The following is a 24,279-nucleotide window of genomic DNA, read 5'->3' on the forward strand; positions in this document are numbered from 1 at the left end:
GATAAGGAACTTGAGAATGGAACCATTGAAAGTACAGTGCTGTGTCTCTTAAAGGTGAATAAAGAATAGAATCCTTTTGAAGTAAAAAATAATTTCACAGACTCTCCGATGATTCCTTAAGTCATCTCCAACATAATATAAACTAAAAACTAGCTGGAAATTCCATTGCGTAGCCATTGGACAACTATTAAATTCAAATTTAAAATTATAAAGTAGATATAAACAAAAACCCCCTCAAATTCTTAACATCGACTTGATGTGACAGATGATTTTTGCTGAAACAAAATCGCCCCTTCTAACAAGAATATAATACTGCTCTGGTAGCAAGGTTCATCAGCATGTATGTACTACCCTGTGCCATGTGTAACACGTTTCTCTCTCTCTCTTTTTCGTTGGAACTGAGATGCACGAAATTAAATAAATTATAATCTTTAGTTAAGGACACATTCTCATCATTGATCTCTTCATGTCCCCCTTTTATTTAGTTATCTAGTTAATTTTTACAGTGTTACAAAAGACAGTAAACGAAGATACCAAATTAAAACTTAAGATCTTGACAATAATTTACTCACAATACAGCCCTCTCATTCTATTCCCTAGGCTCCTCCCACCCATGGCAACCACCCTAAACTCTGTACTTATCATCTTTTTTGCTTTTTGTTTTTGTTTTTTTGTTTGTTTGGGGGTTTTTTTGGTACATGGGCCTCTCACTGTTGTGGCCTCTCCCGTTGCGGAGCACAGGCTCCGGACGCGCAGGCTCAGCGGCCATGGCTCACGGCATGTGGGATCTTCCCAGACCAGGGCACGAACCCGTGTCCCCTGCATCGTCAGGCGGACTCTCAACCACTGCGCCACCAGGGAAGCCCATCCTTTTTGCTTTTTAAAATATAATTTTATTTCAATACATAGCTTTACATATGCTTTAAAAGGGTTTGTGTATTTCTAAAAAGTACCTTTTCAGGCTCTGGACATGCAGGCTCAGCAGCCATGGCTCACGGGCCCAGCTGCTCTGCAGCATGTTGGATCTTCCTGGGCCGGGGCACGAACGCGTGTCCCCTGCATCAGCAGGCAGACTCTCAACCACTGCGCCACCAGGGAAGCCCAAAAGTACCTATTTTAATTTTATAGTTTATAACTTCATAGAAGGAGAAATGTGATATTATAATATTTGGAGACTTTTTTCCTTTATTATTAAATTGCAATATCTATCCATATGATATTCCTGCATGATGCTTCACTTCATTCATTTTAACTACTGTATAATATTCCACTGAATGAATATGTGTGAAATAAGTCATTTCTTTGACCATTTTTCTCTATTAAAACTGTAGCAAAGCTTATAGCATATCTGATGTTACATGTCCTTCACTTGACTCAAAAACATTATTTATGTAAAAAGAAGAACATTGTTGAGCATTTACTATGTGGCAGACAATATTCTAAGATCACTATACATACCAACTCCTTTAATAGTCACACCAACATTATGAGATTAGTACTATCATTTTCTCTATTTTACAGACAAGGATACTAGCAACCAAAGATTAGAGTAAATTATAAGAGATATTGTCAGGATTCAAACCCAGGCAGTGGAGTTCCAGAGCTTGATGTCTAATTAAACCACCAGTATTTCTTTCCCTTCAGTTTACAAAAATGACTTGTGACAAGCAAAAGCAATGAAATTACATGACAGTCCTCAATTATTCCAGACTATTTTTACATTAATTATTTTAAGTTAGAATTGAAATACAAATGAACATTTTAAAATTTGTATAGTTTTCTGGACATTCTAAAAATGTGTTTGTAGACACCAGTTTGAGAAATAATGTTATCATGGAATGACTGGTTGAACCTTCACTTCAGTCCAGGACTTAAGTCAAGTTTACTGTAAGTGGTAGAAATGAAACTGGCATAACAATAAGATAATTTGTTGGCTCACAGATTTGGGAAGGATGTAGAGTTGTCGGAAAAAAAAGAAAAAAAAAAAAGAAATGTTGCAGGAGAAATAGACAAAGCCACAAGACAGCTGGAGATTTCAACACAACTCTTTCAACAATTGATAATACATTTAGACAAAAATCAGCAAAAATATAGAAGAATTTAAAGCATAATCAATCACCAGGTCTAAGAGACATTTATAAAACATTCCACACAACAATTCTTTACATTAAAATCAATTAGTCCATCTTGCATTTTCAATGAATCTTTTACCCCAAATCATTCAGTAATGTCACAGGTGGTCAGTGAACCAATATAACTCAGTGAACCAATATTTGAAAAATATTGGTTCACTGAGTCATGCAAATCTTTCAAATGTTGACATGTTTTGACTCCATGGACCCCCCCTGAAAGGGGTAAGAGAACCCCAGGGTTCTAGGGACTACATTTTTGACAGCCACTGCTCTGTTAGAACAAATCTTTTGCTTCTTTAAAGCAAAAGAAAAGAAATATTTTCTTTGTTCAACTAGAATTTCCCAGCTACTAGAACAGTAACTAGCACACAATAGGTGTTCAACAAATACTTGTTGGATAAAGAATTAATGGATGAATGAATTAGCCCTGCAGACACTTGGTTGGAATTTCTTTACCACTCTATCTTTGAGAACAAAGAGTATTGGCAATTTAAATAATTTCCTATCTCCAAATTGATGAGCTCTGAATCATGCATGTTCTAAGGCTCACAATAAAAAACAGAGGAAAAGAATTTTAAGATTCAAGATATCAGCTGAATAAAGGATTAATTGCAATTTACAAACCACTGATAAAAACACCTATTGAACTAACAACTATCTATGACCACATTAAGTTAATGTATTTTGTCCTCCCTTTAAAATATTTTTTGCAAGTAAAGTATGTCTATCTATCATGCAGTCAATTATCTCCACAGCATGAGACCATTCCCAACATACACACATGAGAGTAATAACGTGGTATACGGTTTGTTTGAAAGTAATAGGTACACTAGAATATTCAATTACCATATTGACATACCTTTAATGTCCCAGTGTTAATGTCTTTAAGACTGTGAACTAACAATAGTGTATGAATGCTCCAGTATATGCTACTGATTCAATTACTTAGAATGTTAAATGCATTTGGAAATCTTTCGTTTTATTTTATTTTCCTCAAAAATGCAGGGAGGCGGAAGCTATAAGGATCATTTCTTGTCTTAGTCTGAGCACCCCTGTGGAGAGGATCCAAGCGTGAAGTTTCCTTTGAAGTGAATGGAATCTCCACACTCAGATCGGTTCTGAGAATATATAGAGGAGAACAAGAAACTGGCTGCCTGAAAACAGACATTAGCATTTAAATGAGGCTAAACTTAAAAGAAAATTTATGCGCCAAAAAACACTAGGATTTGAAAACTAAGATACAGGGCTTCCCTGGTGGTGCAGTGGTTAAGAATCCGATGCCTGCCAATGCAGGGGACACGGGTTAGAGCCCTGGTCCGGGAAGATCCCACATGCTGTGAAGCAACTAATCCCGTGTGCCACAACTACTGAGCCTGCACTCTAGAGCCTGCGAGTCACAACTACTGAAGTCCACGTGCCTAGAGCCCGTGCTCCACAACAAGAGAAGCCACCGCAATGAGAAGCCTGTGCTCTGCGACGAAGAGTAGCCCCCGCTTGCTGCAACTAGAAAAAGCCCGCACACAGCAACCAAGACCCAATGCAGCCAAAAATAAATAAATTTATTAAAAAAAAAAAGAAAACTAAGATACAATTTTTCAGAAATCCTAAGTCAAACGATCTTGTATTAGAAGCTGGTCTTTCTTAGGTCTAACACAAAGAAAACAACAGTAGCAAATATTCAAAAAGCTTAAAGATTAGGTTAGAAGTAGGGGACTTACATCATATCGAAATAGCACAGATGTCAAGCATTCCAACTTTAGATACAATAGAAGTCTGTCAACGTTCATGGATTGTATATGTCCCATGTACTGATTTTCATTATGTATTTAATATTAGCAGCCTGGTAAAGTAAAAAACAAAACAAAACAAAAATAACCAACACAAAACATTATTCCAGTTAAGAATTCAAGCGTAATTCTTGCTGACATGAGTAAATCCAACATAGGAAATATAATCTTCTTTGAATGTAAAATGTATCTGCCACCTATAAAACCAAAATCACAGTTATTTCAAAAGTATCCATCATCTGTCAATCAAGAGTTAGTCTTTGAACAACACCACTGTTCAAGACCCTGTGTTCAGCTGAGTTGAAGACATGGTTCTTGATTTTGACGTTTATGCATAAAAAGACAGCTAACTATACGAGGCAATATGTGTTGAGCACCAAAAATTCTATGAGAGAAGAGGATCATAGTAAGCTAGGATGGTCTGGAGAGGCTTCCTAGACAGTTCTTGAAGGACAGAGAGCACTTAGCTCAGCAGGGTGGAGTGTTGAGGTCCTCTTTATAGAGGGCGGTGCCCAAGCAGACACTTGGAAACAGGCCAGAAGAATGAGTTTGGAAGATAGGAAGACCACCTGGATTAGAGCACAGGGTCCTGTCAGTGCCTGCTGACAGATGAAGAAGGAAAGGAAGGTTGAGATCAGAATGGAGAGTGCTGCATGCCAGATCTCTCTTGGTAAGTCAAAGATCCCTAGAATCATACAGTGAAGGGGACAGTGGTGATGATCAGGCCCAACTTACCAGGTAACCCTAGATTCCCTCTTTAAGCACCCATGACACATTATCATCTAGCTTCTGCTTGAAGAATGATGCATAATTGATGGGCATATGGTTCTAAAAGCAAGCTCCTTACCTTGGTTTTTCTCTCTGCATACATCATGAATTCATATAATATGAACCCTCAAACTGTGTTTTAATGACTGAATAATCTACCTCAATAATAGCCAGGGAAAATTTCATAGAAAAGCAAGTGTTAAAGAGAAAACCACAGCCGAAAATGGCATCACTTGTGCTAAAGCCCATGATACCAAACCTAGATTTAATACCTGACCTGACTGCAGGTTCAACTTTCCCTGGGAATGTAATCTTAGTCCACCAGTCTAGAATTTTCTGGTTAGCATTAGTGAGATAATCTGTCATGTGGGCCATCTCCTTCCCTGAAAAGTAGAAGAGGTAATCTGCATGACAGATCTTGCTTTTCCCCTAGGAGAAGGTGAGCTGGTCTGAAACAATTCTTTCTTTTCTTTTGCTAATAACTTCTTTGCCCCACCCTCCTTCTATAAAAACCTTCCATTTTGTACAGCTCCTCAGAGTGGCTTCCATTTACTGATACTAGATGGGAGGATGCCTGATTCATGAAGCATGGAATAAAGTCATTTGGATCTTCAAATTACATCAATGGGCTTTGAAGAATGGGTAGTACTTAGGAAGCAGAGAAGAAAGAGATGGATTCTGGGCAGGGAGTTTTAGTAGCAAAAGCTCAAAAGCAAAAAAGAACATGCATTACGGGGAAAAAAAACTACAAAGATCAGTAGCACAAAGAATTATCACTGAGAAGTCAAAACAGCCTTGAAAAGATGTCAAGAGTTTGGATTTGTTGATGTAGACATTAAGTTGCTATAGTAAAATTAGCATTTAGGATGTGAGGAAAACATGCTGATAGTAGCATTTTAGGTGGACCAGACTAACAGTAGTAGACAGGATAGACTGATTTAGAGAAGAACTGGAGGCAGAAACACCAGTTAAGAGTCTTAGAAAAGTAATACGGGTGAATTAGTGCAACCACTTTGCAAAACAATTTGGCACTACCTGATACAGCTGCACAGACACATACTCCATGGCCCAGCAATTCTGCTCTTTGGTGCAGTCCCTAAAGAAACTCTTCACATATGCATTAGAAAACCTGGATATGAATGTGTTCTGCAGTATTATTTGTATCAGTAAAATCTTGGAAATCTCTCAAGTATTCATTAAGAGTAGAATACATTGTAGCATATTCACACAGAGCAATGAAAATGAGTGAACTACAGTTCCATCAACATGTAAGAACCACCCAATCATAATGTTGACTGGAAAAAAGACAATTCACAAGCGAATGTTATATATAATCTTGTTAATTATATAATACACATTTAAATATATTTATATATTTATGTGTATATACATATATAAATTCTCTTGTGAGAATTGTATATATTACTTTGTTAATTATACATACACAGTTAAATATTTATTTATATATTTATGTGTGTATACATACATAAATTCTCTTGTGAATTGTTTTAATCGCATATTTCACTTTTACCAATTTCAAAGACATATAAAACAATTATATTTCCTTTAGGAATACATACAAACGTGGAAAACCTATAAGGAATGGTAATGGAATGACATAAAGTTCAGGGTGTTGTTCACCTCTGGGGAAAGGGGGCGTGTATGACTGAGGACGAGCCCACAGGACCTTTCTGAGGTTCTGGCGACATCCTGCTTCTTAAACTGGGCGTGTATAGTGTTAGCCAAAAAATAATGCGGGAGGATGCAAATAAGAAAAGAGTTTATTTGGGGTCTTAAGAATTGCAATTCAGGAGACACAGATTCGGGTAACCCCGAAAGAGTGTTCTGGGGAAGCAAAAGAGTCAGGGGCTTAAAAAGACAAAAAGCCACGAGGTTGTTGCCTGGCAAGAATTGTGATTGACTGTGACTTGAGTCAGAAAATATTTAAAACAACTTAAAAAAATCACAAGTTGTTTCAGGATAGGAGTCTGATAAGTAGATAGACTGTCACCAGTTATTTTAGGGTAACAGTTCAATAAGTATCTTGAATTTCTGGCAGGTGTTCTGATGACTTCATCAGTCAGAAGGTCGGATTCCTTCCAGGCTGAGACATGCATAAGTCACACTTCCTTAATGACCTCCCAGTTCCACTTTACAGGGCTTGCTTAGCTATATTGACTCCATTTTGATTTTCTTTCACAACAGCTGAGTTTATTTTGTTATTATTTAGCGGTATAGGTCCATTTTATATGCACTTTAGTAGTTGCGATACATTTCACAAGTTGAAAAGTTGAAAACAAATAATAAGGACTTGATCAAGGGTGGTCATAGTAGGCATATAAGGAAGTACATGTGTGATGTGTAATTCATGACCCATTTGGGTAAAATTATAACAAGAGTTAATTTTCAACTAGCAATACTGGTGCAGAGGTTCTCCAAACATGAGCTGTGACATATTGACCTTCCATTCCACTCCTCTTCTGTCCCACCATCTCCATACCTGTAGTTGGTTCCCTAGATACAGATTTGCTCTTTTATGTTTCCAAAAATATTTATGGAAATTAAAGACTTATGCTATGTCTCCCAGTGATATTCTGATTTATATTAAGAAATATATATATTTGGTCATTCAGATGACCAAAAAATATTTCTCATATGTATTTGGTTCTTATCCACAGTTCCTGTTGCATAGCTCCCAAGCCCCTTGGAATTTCCTGAGTAATAAGAGCAATGGGAATATCTTTTGTTATAATATTTGGTCTCTTGTCCTCAGTTCCAGAAAATGCTTTCAGAGCCATAAAGTTGAAATGGGTGTCTTGTTCATAACAAGCTCCCTTCTACCACAACTGGTTTTATGTTAATGAGGTGACTTTGGGAAAGTACCTAAGGATGGCAGCTGGTTGCCAGGGGAACCAACTTTCAGTACCACCCCTTGACTTTCAGGGAAGGGAGAGAGGTTAGAGGTTGAATCAATCACCTCGTGGCCAATGAATTAATCAATCATGCTTATGTAATGAAGCCTCCGTAAAAACTCCCCAAAAGAGGGGGTTCAGAGAGCTGCCATGTGCCACCATACCGGGTTCTAAGCTCCAGAAGAACAGAAGCCCCTCGATGCATAGGCCTCGCCCTGTGTAACTCTTCATCTGTATCCTTTAATATCCTTTGTAACAAATCAGTCGTCTAGAGAGTAAATGGGTTTTCTGAGTTCTGTGAGCCACTCAAGCAAACTAGTAGAACCCAAGGAGAGGGTTGTGGAAACCTCTGATTTATAGCCAGTCGGTCAGAAGTACAAGTAACAACCTGGACTTGCCATTGGCATCCTGAGTTGGAGGGGGTCCTGAGAACCTCCATTTGTAGCCAGTCAGTCAGAAGAACAAGTAACAACCTGGATTGTGAAGCTGGCTGTAGTGGAGGGCAGTTTTGTGAGGCTGAGCTCTTTACATGTGGAATCTGACAATATCTCTGGGTCGATGGTGTCAGAATTGCTGGTATCTGAGAAGTGCTTGCTGGTGTGGGGAAGACCACACACACACACACACACACACACACACACACACACACACACACATTGAAATTGGGGTCCAGGAACCTAGATTACTCCCTCTCTCCCTTCCTCCCTTTTTATTTCACTTTTTTCATCTGATATTCACTCTAACTAAATGTCAATCTCATGCAAGGTACCAGGAGTCAAAAGTGAATAGCCATGGGTCTAAGCTTCTATTCAAAATCTAGTGGATGCATTGCTTTTCTATTGCTGATGTAACAAATTACCACAAACAGCACTTTGGAAAACACAAAATTTTTATCTTACAGTTCTGTAGGTCAGAAGTCCAAAGCAGGTCTCACTAGGCCAAAATGAAGGTGTTGGAGGACCACGTTCCTTTTCGGAAGCTCTAGGAAAGCATCCATATTCTCGCACATTTAGATTGCCAGCAGACTTCAGTTTCTTGGGGTTGTAGGACTGAGGCCTTGTTTCCTTGCTGGCTGTTGGCCAGGAGTCATTCTCAGCTTCTAGACCCACCTGCATTCCATGGATTCAAAGTCAGAAATGGCAGCTGAGTCATTCTCACGTCTCATCTGTCCTGCCTCTTCTTCCATCATTGAATCTTTCTGACCAACCTTCCTGCCTTTCTCATCCACTTTGAAGGACTCATATGATTAGATTGGGCCCACTCAGATAATCCAGAAAAATCTCCCCGTCTCAAAGTCCTTAACCTTAATCACATCTGCAAAGTCCCTTTTGCCAAATAAAGTAACATATTCACAGGCTCCAGGAATTAGGGTGTAAACATATTTGGAAGACATTTTTCTGCCTACCACAATGGATTTTTTTTAAATTATAAAATGAAAAACAAAGGCCACATACTTATTAATGTATAGCCATGGACTGGTGATTAATGAAGCAGCCATGGTAAGAAAGGACAAGAACTATCCTTTGAATGATTATATTTTTCTAAAATTCCGCCCCCCCCCGGGAAGACAGCAAGATGCAGAAAGTGAGGAACATAGCACAGTGCCTGACACATAACAAGCATTCAACAGATAGGCTATCTCTTGTAACCCAAATGTCCTCAATAATCAATTATCCCACCCTCAGATGCCGTCTCTTTAATGCTCAAACAATAATCCAATCCTCCACTTTGCTGGATTGATAGGAAGGACTGCCTTTTGCTATGTTCCCCTTCCCAGGTAATTCAAGGACCACTACATGTTCCACAAATCAGTCCTGGGATTCTTCCTTGCCTCCTCCTCTGCACTGTGACCCAGGGCTGCTCTGCAGGTCACACCACCATAATTTCCCCACTGCTGCAGATCTGTCCCAGCGCTTACCTAAGCATTGACCCACACCTTTCCCTTCATTCTCTAAAACTCAGCAAAGCTAGGACACAGGGATGAGAAAATGGATACAATGCAGACAGGGAAACAAACCTGGATATTTGTTATGACTATTCACAGAGTCTACTTCCTGTACCCCTATACAATGACCCCCCACTGACCATTTCTGTCTGATTGCTCTACTGCTGGGATCAATGTGGCTGCCACTGACCAGAGTACACATTGACGGGTTCCTCCATACCTGCTTCAGATATTCAAGCATTCAGTGTCTCAGGTGTCCTTTCGGGAGATTCAGGCCTTTATCTCAGGAGAGTATAAATGCCCACTGGAGCATCCACCCAGCACAGCACCCTCCTACAAAGGCAACAGCATAGTACCCAGCTTCTCAAGCATCAAGAAAATACTGGCATTTAAAAAGTTATTTGTTGTAGCCATCAATATTTCAGAAACATAGAGGTCTAATCTCAAAGCATCTCCTTGTATTAATTTTTGTATTTTTTTCATAAAATAATCTCATGTTAATTTTGAAAGACATTTTCAGTCCCCTAGGCCAACCTCTCACTGTGTATTGGAAAAAATGAGACCCAGAGAGGAGAAATGATGTGCATGTCACATAACTCGTTAGCAACAAATGCACAATAATGAGAGTCAGGTATTCTGACTTCCTGTAGGCTACTTTGAAAAGCTTTTTTTTTTTTCCAATACATGTTAAAAACAAAAATTTTCAACACCCTTATGTAGTCTTCTTCTGCTTCTAAATATGACTGGAAAATCTATGTCATTTTTTTATACATCTAGGGCTTTTTCTTATTGAAACCAAATCTCCAATGCCATCCCACTAAGAACTTAAATAGAGATGCAAATCTACAGCTGCAAAATGAAAATAAAATACAAATATGATGAGAAAGAAAACTGTGTAGCAAATGTACCTCATTTTCAGTTTTCAAGTCACTGAAAAGAAACAGAATGCTATGACAAAGGGTAGAGATTACGCCTTTCAAAAATAACATAACCATTTTTCTAACAATAAGTGTATTACGTACTTATTTTGGAAAGTCCAGAAAAGTATGATAGATTTTTTTCATATTCAACAAAATTGAGATCATACATTCAAATATCTTTGAAGAGTTTATCAGTCCTTCTAATTTCATCTACCTGTGCTAAAACTAAATATTTTTCACTTGAAAAATATGTGGGATTTCCACTTTTTATCAGAAATTAAATTAGTCCATCTGGCAAGAAATTAATTTCTTTTTTTCTTTTTGGTTTGTGGGATCTTAGTTCCCTGATCAGGGACTGGACCTGGGCTCTCAGCAGTGAGAGTTTGGAGTCCTAAACACTGGACTGCCAGGGAATTCCCTAACTTAATTTCTTATTAAAAAAAAAAAATCAAAGTTTGTGGAGCACTGTTGGAGACAGTGATTTCCAGAAATTTCTAGTGATTCAGTGGCTATTGTAGCCCTTGTTTCTGCCATACCAGCTTCTCACTCTGCTAGTAACCTTTCCAAAAATGGCAGTGGAGAAAAGCAGTATTTACTCAGACTTTACTTGACCTTGTAATCTCTACTGTCCAGTCAAATACTATTAGCCTCTTCAGCTTCTCCAATAAATCCATTTCCTATTAATTGATTTCCTTCTTATATCTCCCTATTCCACCTCCCCTCTCCTTAATCCCATCATACTAAATTGTGTATGGGGAAAGTTTTTATAGCTTACATTATAATATTATATATAAAACCTATCATGTATTCTCTTTGGGGTCAGATTTAGTTTCAGTCTACAAGCATATTCAAAGTATTAACTACTTATGTGATACTGCTGGCAGCATTTTAACACTCTTCAGAATCAAATATTTGGTTCTTCATTAGTGCTGAATCTACATAAAATTGATGATCCTGGTTGTCTTTGTAGTTATTTTGTTTCTAAACCTTGGACTTTATAGAAATAATTAATTATAACATATGTCTGTTTTTTAACTGCTAAATTGGATAATGGTTTAATAGCTCAAGGGTATTACTTGTGGGAATTTAACACTTATAAGATTCATTTTCCCCAAAGTCTGTTTTTCTGCAGTGATCTATGGCTTTGATTTTAGTAACAAACCCACCAAAATGAGAGTAGGTCATGGACTTTCATTGTGAGTCAGACTTGCTATCTTAGCCAGAAAGCTAGGTAGAGAGAACATCATTTGGTAGGAAAAACTTACCATGCCAAAACAAATTAACAACTTTCTTAATTAAAAAAAGTAAAATACTGCACCTAATAGGTAGATGAGCTCATATTAAATACCATATTAAACAAGTATGGTTTTATTTTTATTTGCAAGGTGTTTATACTCTACCAACTAAGCTATACTCTAGCTTAGTTGCTACGCAGCATGTGGGATCTCCCCGGGCCAGGGATGGATCAAACCCTTGTCTCCTGTATTGGCAGGCAGATTCTTAACCACTGCGCCACCAGGGAATTCTCTCAAGTCTATTTTAAAGTGTCACAAGATAAAGTAATGTGAGGTATTCGTGAAGGCTCTGCGTACCCAATCTGGCAGAGCTTTCTGCAAAATATTTTGGTATTTTATTTATATGTGCATCACTCAGTGAAAGAAGGGAGAGTGGGAGTTTGCCTGAGAAAAGAGAGAGAAAGTTTTCACACTGGCATTACATCAAGGGAGTTTGAGTTGGTCTAACTATCTCTTATTGCATTTTTCACATCTTGAGGTCTGTTTGATGCATACATTTCTTAAAAGTCTAGACTCATTTAAATAATCTATGTACTTAGAATGCCATTTCTAGCCTCGTTCTTCTGCACACCCCAGAGCTGATCAGAGTGTGGTGATCCCTTTGTTTTCAAATGAGACTTCATGTTCACGTTCTACAGGGGTTAGTAGAGGAAGACAAGAAAATAGTCCCATAATATTTCTGTCAGTTAATGGGAAAAATGTTTCCTCCTGTATATATCATGATAGGTAATTGAATTAGTACACAAGTAGGAAAGGGTTTGCTATTTCATACTCCTATAGTTTTTTCTTAACACCATGAAATTAAAGACATGCCAGCATGGAGCTGTGTATTCCTGATCACTTTCAAATAAACACTGTAGTATATTATTTCTTTTATGTGCTTTTATAGCACATGCAATGCAAGATAATTGACTCCATGACAGATGTCTATATTTCAGAGGAAAATTTATTTGCGAAAAAAGAAACATATATTACTGATTTAACATGGGGCTATTCATTATGTGGCCCAGAAGGTGCTTATTGACGACTTGTAAATTGAAATTAATATTTGCTCTTGTCGTTCTGAATGTGCATAAGCAAATTTCACTGTTTGATATAACCAATTTGAAGTTTATTCTACTATTTGAATGTAACTTTCTGTTCTCAATAAAAGTTGGGAGCTCTTAGATATTACTTGAAGTGCTGTGTAATGAGGAAGTGTGCACTTTTATTTCTTTTCAGGGAAGTCTACAGGCCAGCACATTCCTCAAATTGCCCAGGCTAAGTTCTGTCCCCTCAACCCATCTTTACAATGAAATGGCTACCAGAAAAGTCTAAAGATAAGGAGTACGAGAAAGAAAGATTCTCCATGGAGCTTCCTTTACTCTGTTACTTGTGCTCAAAATGCTACTCTTTTCCAAGACAAAAACTAGTAGGGAACAACATCTGAAGACTCTGACACTTTCGTGTGAGGTGGACTGGCTTGGAGAATTGGCAGTGTTAGGTGAACAAGGCTGCTGTGAAGGGAAACTGAGAAAACGGGAGGTTTATGGATGAATGTCCATCTGCACCTACTTCTAACACTGCCTAAGACCAATTCTGCTGCCTGTAAATGAACTCTCTCAATTTTTTCTTTTCTTTTTTTTTCTACCAGAATTTTTCCCAGGGGAAACTGGGCTCTTTATCCCCATCAGCTGACTAGACACTTCTTGCAATAAGATTCTATCATGAATATAAAATTAAAATAACTAATAGATACAGAGGGATTACCATATTCAGAAAGGATGTAAGTTTAATGAGGTTTCATTTCAGAGATGATTTTTCTTCTAGTGAGAAGAGAAACAGAAACTTTATTCAGGCAGGTCTCTTCTAGCCTCTTGAACTTGCAAGGGCTTAGCCTTTTGTGCACTAGAGGAAATAAGGGAAGGAAAGGAGATTTTGCAATTAAATTGGAAGTAGTCTTTACAAAAGAAAAACTGGGACACTAAGGACTGGTTTTGTAATGACACTTCCAGAGTGCACAGCCAACCTCAGGTGAGGTGGAGCCCTGAGGCCAGGAGAAAGGAGTCTTCTCCTTACCTGTGAATGCAAAATGGTAGGGGTGGCTGGCGTCACTAAGTACATGCTAAGCTTGAGCCTTCAGTGGCTGGACTGCACACAGACTGGTTCTCCCTAAGGCTGTAATGTCTGACATCTAGGCTTGGTGGTGGCTTCCTCAGGCACATTGGCTGTCAGCGCAGCTGAAGCTGTCGCTGTGCCCACCAGGACCTTGAGGGTGTGAGAGAAGGCTGCCATCAGGTAACATTGGATGTGTCATCCCAGCTGTTCTCCTACATTTTAAGGTAAAAATGTGGTCACCCACTGAACAGGAAAATTATCTTGACATAAAAATACACAGAATTGATCTTAAAAATAACGACCACCACAACCATAGGACTCCTGTCCGTCCCCATTTCCTTCCCTTCCCACAAGGAGTGACTTCTTATTTAAGGGAGGGTCCCAACTGCTTGCTTTAGTTAATAATGCAGGCCAGGGGAGAGGAATAAGTGTCTTATGGGATGTCTAAACAAAAGAACAGCCCAACGAGCTGTAAACTGACTTAGCTCTGTTTCCTTGCATCTTGTCAGTGCCCATCATTTACAGGATGGATTTCTCATCACTGGCCAAGAGCTTGACGTCATCAGCCTTCTCTGGAATTTGGGAAGTGGGGCGGGTGAAGGCCTGCTCTGAGTCCTGAAGTTTATCCTTGACTCACCACGGCTCGCTGAGAATTCTTTTGGGAGGCGGTCCAGATTTTGCAATCTATCCACTACAGGCATCGGTGTTTTCCCTATAGAGAAATGGATTTTCTTTCCTGGGAGTTCCCCGATGGCTGGAGAGCTTTACCTCCTTCATGCAGCCTCTCACCCTCTTAGTTGGTTCTCACTTTCCTTCCTCGCTTTCCACTGGCTTCTACCTCACCTTCTTCGAGATCCCTCCTCCAGGTCTGGTCTTCCTCCATCCCCCAACCCGAGGGCCCCAGAAGGAGAAAGTGCCTGGAAAGACCAGAGCTCACTGCGCTGGGGATCTGTGCCGGGAACCTGTATGGGAGAGGTTTGGGGAAAGGAGGATAGGACTTTGGAAGATGATAAGCGGCTGGTGCTGGGAAGGAAAAGGCGCAGTGAACGCACTCTACAGGTTACCTTCGGGGAGGTAAAGGCACTGGCAAACACCTGCCCTTGAATTAAAGGCGTATCAATTTGTGTGAGGTCAGTTAATGCACAGCACCAAGCCACTTGGGTAGAAACCCTTCCGACTGGAACATCCCAGATCCCTGGCTTCCAGTTTTGTCCTGCTTCGGGGTGAGGCGGGGAGGGGGCTGATTTCTGGGTTCCCTGCTTGCAGTTTAGGGAAGAAGCGGTCAGAGTGTGCGCGTTGGGCGCACTGCGGGATGAAAAGGGTTTCGAAAAAAGAGATGTGCAGAGGTGGGAAACCAAGCTAGGAAAGGAGGTTCCCCGCGCCAGGCCTCGGGTGCGGGCACGGAAGCACTGCGAAAACCTGAGCGAGGTGGCCTGAATCCAGCGACCGGCAGGCGTGTGCATGTGAAAGAAATTGCACTTTTTCCACAGGTTCAACCCCGGTGCCCCGTCTGCCGGTTCTGCATACTTTCTTTGCCGGAGTCCCTAACCCTGGGCGGGAACAGGAGGGAGGGGTCCTCGATTCTCTCGGGAAAAGTCCTCCCAGCCCCGCGCTGGGCGGAGGGAGAGTCCGACATTTTCCTCGGCCTCTCTCCGGGCAGCCGGCGTGGCCACCTCGCAGGGCTGCTTTTAGGGACTCGGGCGGAGAAAAAGGAGACTTTCAGGCCGGGCCTTGACCCCCTTCCCAGGGCGAGAGTTCCAGCTCTTGGCCACCTCCTGCCCGCTCGTGAGTCCGAACACCCAGGACGGCGATCCCCGCAGGGAAAGCCTGGGACGCTGCGCGCGACCTGGAGCTGACTCTGCGGGGACCTCGTTCCCAACCCCTGCGGCCCGGGAGCGCGAGGGGGCAGGGGCGGAGCGGAGGAGTCGAGCACGGGGCGGGCTCGGGGGCGGCCAGGAATCGCGGAGCCGCCCTGGGGGAGAGACTGGGAGCTGTCCCCCGGAGCTGAGGGCGAGCGGCGGACACGCTTGGGCCCCGCGTGCGCCAGGAGGGAGCTCCTGCCTCTGTCGCGGCCGCCGCGTGCTCGGCCTGTCCCCGCCCAGGGGGCCGGAGCCTCCCAACTAACTCCGCCCGCCGCGCCCGCCGCTCCGCCGTCCGCAGGCTCCCGCTTCCGTCTCGGAGTGTGCTCGCAGCCGCGCAGGTTGGTGCCGCCGCCGCCGCCGTGTCCGCTGCCGGCCGGCGGGCAGGGCAAGGGCTGGGGTGGGAGCGCTGAAGGGGGCTCGGGAAGTTGGGCAGATGCTGGGCGGGGACGGAGATCCTGGTGTCTCAGCTCCCTCCGCTTCCCCGCGCCCGAGGCGGTCGTTGGTTTCCTCCCAGGCTGCTGGGGTCGCGGGGGATCCGGCGGCGCGGCCGGGGAGGATTTCGGGCACTGAGCCTTCCTCGCACTCCCCGAGCCCCTCCCTGACCACCCCTCAGCACCACCACAGCCGAGGCCAGTTGGTAAAGGGGTCACCCTCCCGTCCTCCTCACCTTCGCACTCCTCCTGGCGCCCTCACGCTGTGGGTAAAATTGTTCATTCGGCCTTTCTGCCCCCAACTTGGAGAACTCTCCGTGCCAGTGAGAAAGGCTCCCCGGTTCCCAGACCCGCCCCCGAGACTAGTTTCGGGTCGCAGCGGGGGCCGCCGCGAGGGTAGAGCTGGGCTGGAGCCGAGCAGCGACCCGAGGTGCCTGAGTATCGGCGAGTGCCGGGAAGCGCTGGCAATTCCCTCTCCTCTTCTCTCGAGTCCTGGCCCAGCTCGGCGGTCCTTCCTGCCGTGGAGTATAATACGCTGGGTGATCGCAGAGGCGGGATGGAAAGTAACCACCACTCGGATACTTGGAAAATAGGGATTTAAGCCTGCTCTCAGTCACATTCCTATTTGTGTGGCCTTGGTCGCGACCCTTTGGATACCCTATGTTCTGTAAAACGCGGGTCTGCTTTGCCCACTGCAGAGCGTCGTTGTGACGATCCAGTGGGATCACTTAGGTGTGTTACTTGATTTTGAGCCACTGGTCTCTGGTTTTATGAAGGTGCCTGATGGCAGGTCCTGTGTTCGTTCTAATCGTCAGAGTCCAGGTCCTTCAGCTGAGATGTAATTATGTCTCTAGGTGATTTGGCCAATAGCTTTATTAGGGTAAAAACTTGTGTTTCTGGATCTGATAATTAGTGTTCAGAATTGAAATCATCTCTTCCCCACCCAACCCAATCAATGTACAAAGCTAGGACCTTACATATTTCTGTGGTTATAGGATTTAAAATAGCAGAAGATCGTTATTGGCACAAGTCTTTGGAAATAAGAACTGTGCTTGCTTCAGATGTTTGCCAATCTTGAAAACCTCTTTTCCATCTTAAGTGCAAATTTAAATTTGCTTTTAATTTAAACAGTTCAGGAAGTAGACTTTTATTTTAGTAAAGTAAGTTCAGATATTTAGCTCAAATTACTTGTGCCCTATCATTTGTAAATTTTCAGTTTAAAATCACAGGCACAAGAAGCATTGTTAGCACTACTCTTATCACTTTATGAAGAAAACAAGTAAATGGCCTAAGAAAGTTAGCTTTAGACTTGAAGTTAAATAGCTATGGCCTGTCTTTCATGAATTCATGATTTAATAGGCAGTTCATGAGTTCCTGTATTGTGCAGTGCATTGTGCTATGTGCTTTTAAAGAGAGATATAGAATATGTTTCTTGCCCTAGAGGGACTTCCAATCTAACTTAGAGATTAATATTTTTATTTCATATTTTAATATAAACATCATGTATTCTAGCAACTACATATGGCAAGTAAAATGATGTCAAGAATACATCACTGAAGGCCCTTTAAGATCACTGTTTGGTGAATATACTTAATAGATTGGAAAAAAATAAGTTTAGATAAGCCAGTGTTTTCTGAAATAAAACTTCAGGTGCTTCTACATCATCAAATGGGAGGCATACTTGGAAATAAAATGAATTCTGTATTTTTAGAATGAAAGCTCAGAAAAGCATCCATGTATGTATGAAGTAGTAATCAAATGTTAAAAGCTATAGAAATTTCAATTCTAACTTTAGTCAGTAAGTCGATTTATGGTGTCCATATACAATTTTTTCTCAACTCCTTGAGAAAGGAAATTATACCATAATGCCTAGAAAAAATACAGTGATGGAATAAGCTGAAACTTGAACACTTAATGGCCTGGTGGGCCCTGGATTGATTTCGGGAATTTGGCTTAAAAAGTTACAAGATTCTTAGTGAGACTTTTTTTTTTAAGAAAACCACTTTAAAACGTTTGGCTTGGTGCAAAGAATGGGCAGGAATCCCACGTGGAAAAGATTGACCAGACTAGGTTGAATTTGGTGTGACTCGGTGACATTTCTGATTCTTCTCCTGCTTCTAGGAAGAATTCATCCATCTGCAGGGTATGTGTAGAATTTCATAGGCTTAACATACCACCAGTACTTGGCTTTGAGAGCTTGGATTCAACTCACACAGTGAGGCTAGGCAGGTTTCGGGACAGCCTGAGGGATATGAAGTTAACTTTACACTTGGCCTTATTGCTCAGTACATTTGTTTTCCTATTTGTGAAATGAGATGAAAGATTGTGTCACTGCTTGGAACTGTGTGGTTTGGTGTAATAGTCATGAATATCGAGCCAGAAAGCTTCTTGTGTGTGTAAGAACTTTCTTTTCCCCTTTAATTCCTTTAGCCAGTAAAAGCTAATTGTGAAAATCACATACAAATAGCTGAAAAGAAGGGCTCTGCATAAAGTTGGTAGTGGTGTCCTGTGCTCTCAAGTCTCGTGAGAGAAGTTTCCATCATTTTATCTCCTACAATTTACTGTACTGATGTAGAGAATAAGACCTTCATCTTATCCAAGGTTGAACAGCTAGTGGCAGGAGTAGAACTATAATTTCAATTGCCTGAAAATAGTTCTCTGGTTTCTCCTTACCCTGTGTGGTCTCTTATCATCCAGGGCACATTAAAAATCTCACATTTATAAATTGTGTATGGTTAAGAATTTTGGCTTTGGGTTCTGATGGGCATGGGTTTGAGTCCTGCCAGGCATTTACCAGTCGTGTAACCCTGGCTAAGTTACTTAACCTCCCGAGTTCTCAGTTTCCTCATCTGCGGAGTGGGAATAAAGGAAGTACTTAGCTCAAAGGACGGTTGTAAGGATTAAATGAACTAATTGATGTGAAGTGCTTAGCACATTGCCTGTTACTTAGTACATACCTGAAACTCAAATAGTTATTTCAGTTTTCTGAGGGGAGGGGGATGACAATGCAAAGGTCCAAAGTTTAAAAATAAATAAGTGCATAAAAATATAAATACAGCACCACTCTCAGTATTTTGAATTAGCCATTCCCAATGGCTTTGTTAATTTATTTAACAAGTGTTTATTGAGCTCCTACTATGTTGGGCCTTTTCCTAGGCAGTGGCATACAGTGGGATACAAGACGGTTGTAGTCACTCTCTTATGGTCTAAAAGTCTGGGGAGGGATATAGATTTGTAAACAGAAATTTATAATCTTATGTGATTTGTGTGTGGAGTAATGCAGTGAACCACAGAAGGTAGGATGGAATGGTGTCATACAGTGCGTCACATCCTAACTGGGGTTGGTGGTGGTCAGGGAAGACTTCCCATGAATACTCTAAGAATGAGTGATAGTTAGCAACTGAAGAAGTTGGAGGACTGAAGAGTGTTCCAGACCAAGGGGAACAGAGCATGATGTTTAGAATGGAACTCAGGTAGATAATGTAAAAGAATAAATAAGTGAGAGCTGGAGAGAGAGGTGTGGCAACTGGAGAACCCAGGCTTTGTCTAAAGGGAACAGTAGATACTCAGCTCCAGCCAAGCGTTGTCAGGTTGGGATGCAGGCCAAGTGCTGCCAGATGCCCTGATTTTTTTTTAAGAGGAGTTAAAATTCATATTTCATAAATGTGAAATGGCCCAAATGTTTTTAAAACTATTGTGTGGGCCAAAAACCAGATGTATTTCGTAGTTGGTATTCAACCCAGGGCCAGTACTTTATGACCTGTATTTTAGGAAATGAAAGAAGTTTAGTGTGGCTATAGGAATGCATCTTAGAAGAAGAGGTAAGGGAAGAGCCCACAGGTAGGGGCAGAGCCACATCATTCAGGGCCTTGTGGCACTTGCCAAGGAGGGTTGGCTTGATCCTAAGTGCAACGGATGACATCAAAGACTGAAACAAGAGTGGCATGCTTAGATTTGTGTTTACAAGGTATTGATACATTCTGGCTACTGTATGGAAAATGCCTGGGAAGAGGCTATAGTGATAACCATTTAGGAAGCTATTGCAGTGGTCCTCGCAAGAAATAAATATGTCTAGAAACAGGGTATTCAGGCAGATTGGAGAGAGATGGGTAGATTTCAGACATGTGTATGAACTTCCACTGTTGGGAGATAATTCTCCATTAGTCACTCATGTTTCTGCACGTTTTGTGAGCAGAGGTACTGACTGTTTTCATTCCAGACTATCTTTTCAAGGACTTTTATATAGCAGATAGCTATGGAAGATAGAGGTAGCCTTTCTCTATGGAGCAAAGGTCAGGTAGGTTTACTGTCAATTGTAAAAGATTTGGTACTCTAAGCTCAGGGGTCCACTTCTCTAATGCAAATCATTTAGTGTGTAGGTATGCTATGCTAATACTTCTGCTACTGCTTTTTCTGTGAGTAATGTAATCCTCTGTCTCTGACCTAGGAATCTCATTCCTTGTGCCAGCATCCATGAAGCTGTGGTGTGCTTATTTGTTAGCACTAGCCACCAGTTTAGCCACTAGCCACATTGTTTAGATTTGTTTCAATTAATTAAGATAAAAAATGTTACTTCCTCAGTCACACTAGCCACATTTCAAATGCTTAATAGCCACATGTGGCAGGTGGCTACTATAGTGGGTAGAGCAGACACAGAAATTTCCATCATCGCAGAAAGTTCTGTTGGATGTTGTTGGTTTAAAGCTTCAGATTTTTTGTCTTCTTGGATGAGTAGAGGCAGAAGTTGTTGATTATGACAGCATACAAATGATGCTTGTTTTTGTGTTAGGTTCATCGGGGTTTTTTCATACAAAGGAAATATCAGTTTGAATAGTTAGTACAGTATTTAGTTCACACCTGCTGGGGGAAAAAAAAGTAGAGAATTATCTGCAATGTCAACTTGGAGACTGGAGCCATGTGGCAGCGTAAGTTCTCCAGATATATGGCATTCTTCAAAATCATGTGTGACCGTGAGATAGGGATCTATGCTAAAAGGAGCTTGAACTTCTGAGCACTGTCTTCAGCTTCATCTACTAGCCATGCTTAACATAGAAGGACAAGATAGGCACATTTGCAGCGAGGTTCTGCAACACAGCCAGTCCAAAAGCACCCAGGCAGCGCCTGCTGCAACCCAGCTGTGCTGCCTGCACTCACATAAAGGATGGAGGACAGGAACAAGATTTCCACATGGCTCTTGCTCAGGGAGTTTAAGAGGACGGCCTCAAGAAAAGAAGGAACTGGAGTCAAAAGAAAAACCAAAAAACAAACTCCAAACCCAGCAAAACACAGTAGTACTGTAAAGCACAACCTGAAGTGGCACAGCAGAGATGGGGGAGGATGCCAAGAAACAATAAAAGCAGTAGATCCCTGCTTCCCTATCTGTTGGGGGAAGCTCATTTTGAGGAGGGCATGGACCACAAGTACTGGAAAGTGAAAGCACAGTGTTCTTTCTGTCATTCTGTATTTCTGTCAGCCCAGCCAACAGCTGCTGCAGCCGCAAAGGACAGTTTTTATACCTGCATTGAGTGTGCAGTTGACTGCTAGTCCTGTCATTACAACATAAGCAAAACAAAGGACAGTGGTAGAAATGTTAAACAATAAACACATAGGCCCGTATAGAAGAATCATACTACTACCTGCTATTTCCATCGGTAAAAATGCCTTTTCAGAAATTTCAGATATTACAAATTTCATTTACCTGTGCTGGAAGAAATTTGCTTCAAAATAGTACCTATTTGTAGTGTGGTAAAATTTTACTTATATGAAGACTAATTCATATTTTTAAAAATCTAAGTTTTAGAATATTTTAAAGATTGAACTTATTAGTTTTAAGTGCTTACATACATAACCCAGAACCTGCTAAGCCTGTTACCTTGTAGAACTGTTTTGAAGAAAGTTTTTATAAAGAGATATGTTAATTTTGAAGTAGAATGATGATTGTTTGCATGTAACTGGAGGCTTTTATTAGAGTGTTTAAAGAAAACTTATGTGGGTTATACATTTACCTCCTTTTTAAAAAAATTTATTTTATTATTTATCTTTGGTTGCATTGGGTCTTCCTTGCTGTGTGCGGGCTTTCTCTAGTTGCGGCGAGCGGGGCTACTCTTCGTTGCGGTGCGTGGGCTTCTCACTACGGTGGCTTCTCTTGTTGTGGAGCACAGGCTGTAGGTGCGTGGGCTTCAGTAGTTGTGGCACACAGGCTCAGTAGTTCTGGCTCACGGGTTCTAGAGCACAGGCTCAGTAGTTGTGGTGCACGGGCTTAGTTGCCCCACGGCATGTGGGATCTTCCCAGACCAGGGCTCGAACCTGTGTCGTCTGCATTGGCAGGCGGATTCTTAACCACTGCGCCACCAGGGAAGCCCACGTTTACCTCTTGTTAACGATACTAATTGCATCAACAAACCCTTATTTTCACAGATAATCCTTCTCAAGTTTCAGTAACTTTTGGGAGAGCCAAGGTCAGGTGCTATTAGGGTTTGTACCAATGTAGAGTCCCTTACATAAATGTCTCAGTCAGTGAGGTTTTACTCCATTTAGTGTTTTAATGCTATTATACTTTGCTAAATGTCTTATTTTTAATTTTATTTATTTATTTATTTATTTATTTATTTATTTATTTATTTATTTATTTATTTATTTTGCGGTACGTGGGCCTCTCACTGTTGTGGCCCCTCCCGTTGCGCAGGCTCAGCGGCCATGGCTCACAGGCCTAGCCGCTCCGCGGCGTGTGGGATCTTCCCGGACCGGGGCACGAAGCTGTGTCCCCTGCATCGGCAAGCCGACTCTCAACCCTGCGCCACCAGGGAAGCCCTAAATGTCTTATTTTTTAAATTGTGAATTAAAAATATCTTATTTCTGTAGGGATGGAAAAGCTTGGTTGTCCCCCCTACATTCTCCCCTCCTCGTCTTCCTATATGTGGTAACATCAGCTGTTCACTGTGCTTTCATTTTTCTCTTTCTGTTTGGTTTGCCACAGTTCCTAACTTGTGCTTCAGGCTTGCATTTCCTGTGCCTCCCTTCTCTTCATGCAGACAGCATGAAATTAGAAATAATCATTGTCAGTTGTATTTCTGAAGATCAGAATTTCACCAGTTTCATGCTGTCCCTTCTCAGACCGGGTGTGGTAAATCATCTTTCGAAAACTGGCTCCAGTAAAACTGGAGTGTGCAGTTGAAACAAACGCAGGAGACTTGCTGTTTATTGCATGAGTCACTTATGGGTTCAAATGAAAGGAAATGACAGATTGCTTTTCATGCGCGTCATTATTACATCTTATTTTAAAATAGGCCTGAAATAAGGAAATAAAAATAAACTGATAAGCTCTTTTCCCCAGAGAATTTAGAAGTGTTAGATGATTAAAACAGTAACACTGAGGGTCACAAATTAGGCCTTGTCCTTTAACCCGTGATTTCCTGTGGTGCTGAGAACTTTTTAGGGTGTACATTTCTCAACTTGCACATGAGTGAGTTTAATCAGGAGCAAAGTAGGTTCTTTCTATTATAAGCCATTTCCTCCATGGCCCTTGCCTCACTTAGCTATTACTGTATGCCTAATCGACCACAGTGAAATGTCTTTAAAACATTTTCTAGGGGACTAAGGACTCTGGGGAAAATTTTTATAAAGGAAAATGCCCAGAAGGAAAGTTTGAATGGTTTCTTTGCATAGTTAAATGTTTCCAGAGAGACTGATGAGTCACGGAGTTGTTAATAGGATATGTAAATGTAACCTTTCACCTAGTTACTGTCATTACCTAAATCATAACTATGTCGTTTTAGCAAATTGTTTGAACTGGTTCTAGTTCTTTAATGAAACAGATTGTCTTGTTCCTATTCTTTTCCAGTCTACAGTCACTGCCATTTCAAAGTTTGCATTGCCCAAGACTTTCCCTCTCTCCTGTTTTTAACAGCAGCTTGTCATCCTATTACAGATTTTCACTAATATCTTTGTCTTTGTCTTTACTTCAGTATTTGTGGAACGTTTTTATATCTGTGTATTTGATATTGACTTCTAGCTTTTTGGTTCCTAATAGGGTACCTTCTTTCGCTTATTCAACAAATATTTATTCAGTGCCAAGCCATATTCTAAGCACTATTCTTGACCCTAGAAATTTGAGAGTGAGCAAAACATTCA

The 24,279-nt window shown here is 41.2% G+C and overlaps 1 protein-coding gene across 15 annotated transcripts in view; it reads left to right on the forward strand.

The window, feature by feature from the left end:
- The first annotated feature begins 15,533 nt into the window (after positions 1–15,533).
- The window catches only part of PAM (peptidylglycine alpha-amidating monooxygenase), a 282,213-nt gene continuing 273,467 nt past the window's right edge, over positions 15,534–24,279 (forward strand). For 13 of the 15 annotated variants that reach the window (XM_082650119.1, XM_082650111.1, XM_082650123.1 and 10 more), the window contains exon 1: positions 15,996–16,056. The gene's annotated coding sequence lies outside the window, so the exon portion shown is untranslated. Of the gene's footprint in view, positions 15,642–15,995; positions 16,057–24,279 lie in introns of those variants that run through there. The other 2 variants (XM_082650122.1, XM_082650121.1) reach the window with 2 other exon arrangements.

The sequence above is a fragment of the Grampus griseus genome, assembly GCF_964374135.1.
Source record: "Grampus griseus genome assembly, chromosome: 3".
NCBI classification, from domain to species: Eukaryota; Metazoa; Chordata; class Mammalia; order Artiodactyla; family Delphinidae; genus Grampus; species Grampus griseus.